Source organism: Papaver somniferum, chromosome 7 (assembly GCF_003573695.1).
Source record: "Papaver somniferum cultivar HN1 chromosome 7, ASM357369v1, whole genome shotgun sequence".
Taxonomy (NCBI): Eukaryota; Viridiplantae; Streptophyta; class Magnoliopsida; order Ranunculales; family Papaveraceae; genus Papaver; species Papaver somniferum.
In genome coordinates this window covers 109,382,600-109,392,707 of record NC_039364.1, presented here as the reverse complement: position 1 = coordinate 109,392,707, position 10,108 = coordinate 109,382,600, and the positions used below count along the sequence as shown (strand labels likewise).

Below are 10,108 nucleotides of genomic sequence, written 5' to 3'. Positions count from 1 at the left end.
TCTTCATACCATCATTAATCTTCATCTTTACCATCACCAACTCCTGTTCCATTGCAGCATCATTCATATTAAACTGCATCTGCAACTTCATAACTCTTCCATTCTCTGTAACTGCATTTCCGTACCACCATCAACTGCTCATTGCAGTCATCCATCAGCTTCAGTTGCTTCTTAACAAAAGCCAACAAATCCCAAATCTTCACTGATTTCTTCCCTGGCTCTCACAATCCACAGAGACCAACACAAACCATTAACAGCTCCACCTGCAATATCCTAGGCATAGGTCTACTGAGAATAACTCATTTTCTCCATTTGAGTTGTAACTGCAACAGTCTTGAGTCCTGGTTCCTTCTTTAATCATCACAAAACAACAACAACATCACCAGGAAAACCTCATACCAACAGCAGCATTATCAACAGCAGCTGTAACCCATCTTTCACAGATCCACCACCATCTCAACACTAACAACCCACCAGGGTCTTCTCCTTCATCACAAAATAAACTTCAAACCATATCTAGTACCTACAATCAACATCAGTTCTTCAACATTAATGAAAATCACATCATCTCAGGTCCTTGTTCTTGACAGAATCCCCAAATTCTCCACCATCTCCTTGTTCAACTCAGCAGAAATCCAACTATCTCACTGAAACCTTGAATCTGAGACATACCCATGTTTTTAATTCATCTCACAACCCTAAATCATCCACGATTCTCGACCAAATCCAAATCTCAGAGATTCAATATCAGATTTGAACTCTTCTTCTCATCTTCACCAAACCCTAGTTTGAATTTCTGCTTCAATCATTAACCCATCTTCTCTGTATTATTCTCTTCATTGAACTCTCTTACAGCAGTCTCTCGATCCTTAATCTCTCTGAATTTCTCCCTTTCATTGAACAATGAAGCCGCCATCGCTTCTCGATTTCAGACAGAGTGTGAGGAGTAAAAACTAATGATAGAGAAGAAATAATCTGTGCTCTGATTTTCAGTTTTTGTGTAGGAAATGAGAGTGATATATCCACCCATGTAGTACTGGATAAGGGCCAACTTAAATGGCACCCCTTTACATGTACTGTCAGTTCTGGGAAACTGACAAGCTTAATCAATGATTTTTCTCACAACTTTATCATGCGACATCGGAACAACCTCATTCTTTCGCCACTGGCGTCGTCTTTTCGCTCTCCCCAATGACGAGATGAAATCCAGGATTTAAACAAGTTACACTTCCTTTTTCTCCAATGACTCCAAAACACCTATAAAACTCAAAAGCAAACATAAGATACATAATTTACATGAAAACTCGCAAAGAAAGCATAAACAATAGATAATATTTAAGGTGTTTACAACACCTATCACGGATCTATGGAAAATAAGTGAATCGAGACACATGTTGCAGTATTTCTTATATGTACTGACGGATAAGACTACAAAGGTGACAAAACAATGAATCAAACACGATCAGTAGCACTTCCTATCAATATGCGATATATGTATTGAAGATTCATGAACTACAAATCAACTGCATGACAAGAATATGTGACAGATATATGGAAATAAGAGAATCGAGACACATATTGCAGTATTTCATATATGTACTGACGAATAAGACTAAAAAAGGTGACAAAACTATGAATCAAACACGATCAGTAGCACTTCCTATCAGTATGCGATATATGTATTGTTGGATAATAACATCTGAAACTACAAACAAGCATGATTTTGAAGCGAAAAACAAAAAGATAATCAAAACTAAAGTTAAAATAAGCTAAAAACATAATAACCTAACCAAAAAATTAAATAATTGCGAACAACATTCATAAAAAAGAAACAAAAATATATATTGAGTTAGAAAAATGAAATAAAACCTGTATAGATCATGAAAAACGCTCTGATATTCATGATTCAAATTGAAATCATAAACTTAAACTGGAAACAAAACAGAATTAAAATCATAAACATAATTAAAAAAAAACAGTAGCAGAAAGAAAAAGAGAAAAGATTAAAGACTACATACCTGCGAAAATCATACTAGAATCTTCAAAAACCCTAGTTCGAAATCGAGAAGCAGAAGAGCAGAGCAGAGAAGAGAGTTCAGATCTTAGAAGAAAAAGAATTATGGTAACTTTAAAATAGACTTCTTATATATGTACCAGCCTAGTAAGGGTAGTTTAGGTATTTAAAATTTATTTATCCCGCACGTGTACAGGACCTGGGCTTAAAAAATTGAGTCAATTTTTCTTTTTTCTTTTAATTATGGACCTCCGGTTATACTGGGCTTTAATGGGTGGACCTGCCACTAACTAATACCACTATAATAATACCTATAGGTAATTCCTACTTTCCATAACTATAAAGTGAATGGACGGACCATGTACCTCACTGTAGCTTTGAGAATAAATAGTTGTCGAGTTAGTTATAGCGCTAAATTCACTCTTAGTAATGCAAGTGCAAATCTTATAAGCCCAATCTTATAATGAATCTTTAATTGTTTTCCTCTGGATGATCCAGGATCATGTTTAATGTCACTTCTTGATTAGAAAATCTATCAGCCTAAAAGATATACGTGGTTTGGCATGATTATCTATGTCCACGGGGTGAAAGATAAATCTTGTTACTTCTCTTGGTTACATAATGGTGGAAATACTTAGTGGATACTCAAGAACAGTTATAGTCAGTCTCTCTCCTTGCTCGCTCATTTATATAACTCTCCCCTACCTCAATACATAGCTGGGTATTTATAGGCAACGACAGTATACAACGAAACTAAAGTGTTAACTATCCTATCAAAGTTTGATGTTCCTCGTCGGGTGGCCAAGGTCTATTCCTCCGGATATTTGATGTTCTCCCTTCTAATCTCTATCGCCCAATATACTTCTTCCGATGTCTCTCTCTCCATTTACTCGTCAATTATGACTCCCCCGATCCGACTCTTGAATGTCTTGCAAGTCTTCTGACATCGGCCCACTCTGCTCTTGACCCTTCTGCTTCCTCGCGCGTGGCTCATCGGTAGCATTTAATGCATTGTCGCCTGGTTCAAACTCAGTCGTTGATCTCTTTTCTGCTTTCCACATGTCATTCTCCCGATTAGATGTGGTAGATACTTAGGTTACTGCTTTTTATCCTTCGAACTTGATCTGGTGTTTCACATATGTTCTTCCTTTCGCACTTTACTTTCTAGCTGGCCCGCCATGTACCCCTCTCGATATTTTACCACTACATTTTTCACATTTCTTTCACTCATGTGCACGACACGATGGAATGAAACCATTCGTTTCCCTTTAACCACTGCCACATCGTCTTAAATGTTTCCACATTTCCCACTAACTTGCCTTTATGACCTGTAACCTCTTAGACCTGTCTACTTTCTCCTCAACTGCTTCACCCATTAGATAGATGGACTTAGCCACAAATCCTTACTTCTTCTGCAACTCATTCTCTTTCTATTAAAGATCTTTAACATCCTCTGTAATTTTTGTCTTCTGCTTCTTCAATTCTCTAGTTTTGTTTTCTTGTTGTTGTGGATACTACAATCGCCAACTTCCCATGTCATCGTCGCCGCTGTCATAGTATCTCCATCCTTATCATCTTCGTCTTCATCTGTGATGATGATCATCATCAACAATGACGTCAAGTCCTTCCATGACTGAAAAGGGGTGTGCAAGTTATATGTTTTCCAACGAAGACAATTTTCCACTTGATTTATTGTTTTTCACCATTGATCCATAACTTCAAGTTCATGATCAGAATATTGGTTAAGGAGTTCATCTTCAATCTTAAACACGTACTTTACTAAATGATTAGAATTGCAATTTAATATAATTATTATCAAAAGTCCTAAAGTACCTTGAGAGCAGGATACTCCGTTAATTTCCTATGTTCATCAACAAACACATTAGAGCCGCGGATGTGAATTCTACCTAAAGAATAACCCAACGCCTTGCGCTAATCAGGTTCAAGTCCCTAAGAGTATTAAGTTTTCATAAATATGCTACTCAATGCAATTGTCATACATTGCATAGATAATTCGGACAAAGGTCAAACTCTATATATGATTACAAGAAAGTATCACTACAATCCGTAATCATATCATGCTACTTGTATTTAAGGTTCATCACTTTTACGTAGGGAAAAATCCTAATTTAGTTATAGATATGGATGTGCGTTCGATTAATTGACCACTCAACTAAATAAACATCTAATCCTATTATAATCCGTCAATCATATAATTACAAAACAAGGTAGAAGTTTGAATAAAAAGAGAAAACTAATTCATAAATCAAGTACAAGTTTAGAGATAAGACTACATCCTTGACCAATAGTATAGAATTAGCTAATCATAGTTATGGAGTTCATTTCAATAATAATAAGTAAGAAATATGAAAATCAAAGCAAAACCTAGTAGCATAATAAGAAAAGCGGCTCTCTCCAAAGCTCTTAGTTGTAAAATACGAGATCATCCAAAACAAGTAGAGGACTTTCCCTTTTAAATCTCTTCTTGTTTCCAAAACTAGGTCAAGTACTCAAAAGTCCAAAATATATAAGTCCACCAAGCCCATATGTGAGAAAAACCCGTATATAATTTTTGCCCCGAAAGTTGTCGTCAGAAGTTGGACAGAACAGTCATCGGAAAACATCTCAGGCAACTGAAAAGTCAATCTAGTCATCGGTCAAACCTGGTCAACCAGTTATTGATGGTGGATTTTAGTTCAGGGCTAAAATTGTAAAACCAAATTTATACGCTGACATCCTGCGAAGGATAATGCCACTGATAAGTGATGAATACTTCTTCACTTTAATAGTTCACCAGAATGGAACAAGTGGCAACAATCCCAGTATTCTGTGAATTAAATACACAAAATCCATCCAAGTTGGAGCATGTAGAAACAATCCCATATACCCTGTGAATTTACAGCATTATTAATTAATGCATGACTAGCCTTGTATTTCCTGTGATGTTCCCGCAGAACTCTCATTATTAGTGCGGCATGACGACTGAGTGTTGCTCTCAGCAGAGTAACACGAATCTCCAAGTGTTAATAGTGAGGCATGCACGAAATACCCGTACAAGCCACATATCTCGGTGTGTTATACTAGCCCGATTGAGCATACATCTCTCGGTGTGTTATACTATCCCGATTGAGCATATTTGGATCTGGACTGACAGTCTCAGAAACAATCACGACCACGCAAGTTGGCCGCATGATTTAATTAGCCTAAACGATCCTCAGCAGGAGCAGGCTACTCTTAATGACCAGCAGCGGGCCCGTTTATGCCCTGGTCGGTAGAATACATACCACGCCTCCCAAACAACCACCGAACACAAGCCTAGAGTAGGATGGTTGGGCTGGTATGGAGCAGCTTGGAAAACATGTATGCACAAGACTGCCAATGTCGGTCTCAAACAGATCGCGGCCGTCCAACTTCACCGGCATGGTTGGACGGCATAGATCGTCCCATGGCCGGTTGGACAAGCATTGTCCTACACACCGGCGGGCCCACTTCACGCCTGCATAATCGACCACCTCACGACCTAGCCAGGGAGAAGTAAACGCTCGCCCAAAGTTCGGCCGGCGTGATGCTTTAAGGGTCGCAGGAAATTCCACTAAAGGTCTTAAATTGATCACGACCATCCAACCTCACTAACATGTTTGGATGGCTTAGATCAGACCCATAGCCGTCAGGCAGGTATTGGCATGTTCACCACCGGCCCAATGTGGGACCCACATGGTCGGCCTCCCAAAAATAGGAGCGTAGCTTGCCAATTCGTCCTGCCAAAGTAGCGTGGACATGAAACCCTCACTACAAAAAAGAAGGCTTCTAGGGACGGCCAGTTTTGAAAAAACCGTCCCTAAAGAAGGATATTTATTTAAATCAAGGCTAAAATATGGCCGTCCCAAAAAGAAAACATGGCCAAATAGTATTAGTGACGGTGGAACAGGGGACGGTACATAAACCGTCCCTAATACCTCTTGGGACGGTTTTTTGTCCTCTTGGGACGTTTTTTGGCCGTCCCAAGAGGCCTTCTGTTTTGTAGTGCCTAATTAGGGTTCGCGACATATCACATCTGTCGCAAATCAGTCGCGACCATCCATCTTCGCATGCATATATGAAGGGTGTAGATGTAGACTCAAAGGGTCCCAAGCATGTCAACACAATCGTTGTGGGCCCGTCTACATGCGTGACCAATCGTCCAAGTCCGACCATGGCTAGATGCCTCGATTCGTGCATCCAAACTAGGCATGGTCGCGCGGTTCCAGTTGCAAACCGATCTCGACCACTCAACTTTGCCGGACAAATCGAGTGGCTTAGAACACATCTCCATGGGACAGTGAGATACGGACGTGTACACCGGCAAGCCGTCTACACGCATGCCCGGTCGGTCTTGTGATAGACGCATTTATGTGTCTAATATAGCCCAATTGTATATAGTTTTAGTACCTATTTTTGTACTTATTATGGTGTTTTATTTATTTGTAGGTGTTTTTGGAAAAATAAGCTTTTGCAGAAAAATTGGCTAAAAGGGTGGCGTTTGGAGCTCCGTTGTTAGTGTACCGGAAATGCCCCAGAAGTGCACCGGAAGTACCCCAGAAATACCCCGGAGGAACCCCGAAAAAGTGCGGAAAACATCCCAGAAAAATTACTAAGGGCACCCAAGATTCGGTTATTTCCACTCCAGAAGAGGATGTTTCCACCCCAGTTGCTAAAGGGACACCCAACAGTGGTTAGGGGGACACCCTTCTTCAAGATTCAAAAAAAACGAAAATGGCGGGAATAGCCATGCATACGTCTGCATGATTTTGGACGTGAATTTTGGACCAGTTTTAAAGAGATTAAACACCGGTAATCGGTTTGGATAAGTCTTTTAAGGTTTAACATGATATTTGGGAGTGTTTTCATCGATTAAAATGGGCTGGATAAGCCGTGGGAAGGGATCAAAGAGAAAACAGAGTTGCCGGACTGATGACGTCGCGTTTTGGATTTCTGGTAAGAATTTGACGCTAGGATTGATCCGTATTTGGTCTAGTTTGTGTACTAGATGGATCATGACGCGTTTAGAGAGTTTTGGAACACCAAGGAATCAACAGAAGCCGCACACAGAGATCATTCCCGTGACTTCCGGCCGAAGGAAAAGAAAAACAGTAATCGAATACAAATCGGATTTGTGGGATCTGTTGTGTATAAATAGATGTCTTAGGGTTCCCAGAAGATATATGAAGTGATTCTAGACCAAGAGCATCACCACAGGAGGCGTAAATCAAAGTTGGAGAATTCTTTCTGCTGCTGTTCCGCCATTAGAGAAGCTTGAAGAACAAGGAAGAACGACTAGCTAGGACCGTCGTTTTATCCACAGAAGAAAACGACTAAGAGCCAGCAGACTATATCAACAGTGTCAGAAACAGCTATCCTTTGTCGTTCTTTTGAGACATATATGAGGGTCTTAGACTCACTGTCTTAGAACTTCTTCATCTTTTAATCATATTTTGAGCTTTATAAACATCTTTTGAGATCATGATTAATATGAGGAGCTAAATCCCATTGCTGAGGCGATAGAGGAAGCTATTTTTCCAATAAAAAGTGGTATTTTCTATTTATTTTATTTATTGCAATTATTATTATGATTATTTTGCCTTGAATGATAATTGTTTGAATGATTTTCGTTAAGCGATTGTGATTTCTTTTGATACAGCATGCTTAGCTTAGGTTTTGATGCTTTATGCTTTGGATTTACACTTGTTATTTTGGGAATCAACTTGTTGCAATAATTTAGAATTAAATTAAAAGGAAAAATTGCATAATATAATTATTGGACTTAATTGCTTTGAACTTGGAAAATAGTGGAATCTTAAGCCTCAGTGTTCTTTTATTATTATTATCATAATTGTTTGAGTTTTCTATTTGTTTAAGTCTGAAAAATCCTTCACAAGTTCGAGTTTGAACGATACTCTACTTACCACAATCTACAAACGCATCAATTTTTGGCGCCGCCGACGCGGACTTGTTTTTAGGGTTTTAGATTTTTTTTTTATTTATTTATTATTCTAGTTTATTTTACGTTTTTGGGTATTTTTCTTTTGTCTACAGGTTTGGGGCATCAAAGAAAGTGATTCAAGGAATTTGGTGATTTGCTTAAAGACTTGAGCTAAAGATTAAAAGCGAAAAGAACGGAAAAGAAGACATTTTTTTTAGTTTTATTTTTTTTAGGGTTTTGTTTATTTTTTCTTGTTTAGACAAAAACTGTTTAGGGTTTATTATTTTGTAATTTTTCTTTATTTTTTTGGACATTGTGGAATTTTTGGACATTATTTTTTTTATACCCTACGGAAGGGTAGTTTTAAATATTAAACTGTTTGCAGAGAAGGAGGACAATTACGATATTGTCTCTGCACCTTGGGTTCGTACACTGACATCGAAGTCGGTGGCCCGAGTCGACTACAACGGTTTATCCCCCGTCTGGTACGGGAGGTAAGTCCATCGAAACACTCGCGAATCCCCTGCAAGCGAGTTATTGTACTCCTTAAGGTGCTAATTGTTTGAGGACGAACCTGACTGTTTTTTTTCCTAGTAAAGGGCAAGGCCTGGCCTAAACAAGATAAGGGTTCAGATTTCATCACCGCTCCTTTCTTGCCCGCTTTAGGAGAACAAAACCTAACGCGAACCCAAGCTTTAAAATCTGATTAGAAAGAGACCTATAGGGTATCGAGCTTGTTAGGAAAAATTTTCGAAAAATATTGGTCACTTTTTAAGCAATTTCAAAGTTCATGATAACTTCTGGGAGTTGAAACGTACCGCCTTGTAACGCCGGTGAGGCCTTGGGTATCAAAGCTCCATTGAGCTTCCCTCGCCTCAGTTTCATCTCACATTAGCTCGGATTGATCCAGAGGGGTTGCTCAAACTGTAACGAATTCCCCTTCGAGAGATAGAAGCTGGTCTAGAAACAATCTAAGTGGAGCCATCATGCTTTTTGTTTGCTAGAAATCGATAGGTTTGATTTGGTTGAGTCATCCTTGCTCTGTGATTGCTTAGAACTCCCTTCCATAATCTTTGGTATGCAACGTAAAAGAGACGCTTTAGGTCGATTTATTAGGGAGGAACCTAGCAGTTCTAAGAATCTTGATTACCTTAACTTAGAAAGTCCTATTTCTGGAAGGTCGGGTTTTGAACGTACGAATTTTACTGAGGGAAAAATCCCTAATACTCCGATAGCGCCAGAAATGACAACTTTGAAAGCGTTGTTGAATCCGACTAGGACTATTCGTCCTTCATGTATCAAGTTAGCTGAAACTGAGGCAACTTATGAACTGAAACCTGGGACTTTACAGATGCTCCCAATCTTTTTAGGGAAAGAAAATGAAAACCCCTATTTCCATGTTAGGGATTTTGAGGAAATTTGTAGTACCTTAAGAATTAGAGGCTTAGATGATGATGCTTTGAAACTTAGGTTATTCACTTTTTCCATGAAAGATAAAGTCAAATCATGGCTGTATAGTTTGACTTCCGAGTCAATTGAAACATATGAACAGCTTACATCGTCCTTTTACAACAAGTTTTTCCCTAGGCACAAAACATCGTCTATTAGGACGTAAATTTGTACATTTTCACAACAAGAGGGAGAATATTTGTATAAGTATCTGGAAAGGTTCAATGATTTGATATCCCAGTGTCCTCATCATGGTTTAGAAAAGGTTAGGCTAGTTCAGATCCTTTATGAGGGTTTAGATTATTCAACAACAACCATGGTAGAGTCTTTGTGCACTGGTGGGTTTGAAAACCAAGCTGTTGATGCGGCGATGGATTTTCTGAATGACATCGCCGATAAAACCCATCAATGGGAAAATAGTAGGGAACCCAAGAAAATAATTCTTCTAAATAGAGGAAATGTCCATAGGGTAAAAGGATCTTATGAGTTAGATGCCAAAATTGTTGCTATAGCAAAGAGGTTGGAAGCTTTATAATTGGGTCACACTAGTGGTAGAGTGGAGCCTTGTTGGGAAGGCCAGAATACTGAAGAGAAAGCCAATGCTATTTTTAATAACACTAGATTTGAGAACCGTCAGAAATTTGACCCATATTCAGAAACTTATAATCCTGGTTGGAGAAACCATC

General features: G+C 38.8%; 1 non-coding gene across 1 annotated transcript; it reads right to left on the bottom strand.

Moving 5' to 3' along the window:
- Positions 1–9,576: 9,576 nt before the first annotated feature.
- Positions 9,577–9,680, bottom strand: LOC113300779. Its single transcript, XR_003335916.1, has one exon. It is a non-coding gene; the product is annotated as a small nucleolar RNA R71 (small nucleolar RNA).
- Between the last annotated feature and the right edge of the window lie 428 nt (positions 9,681–10,108).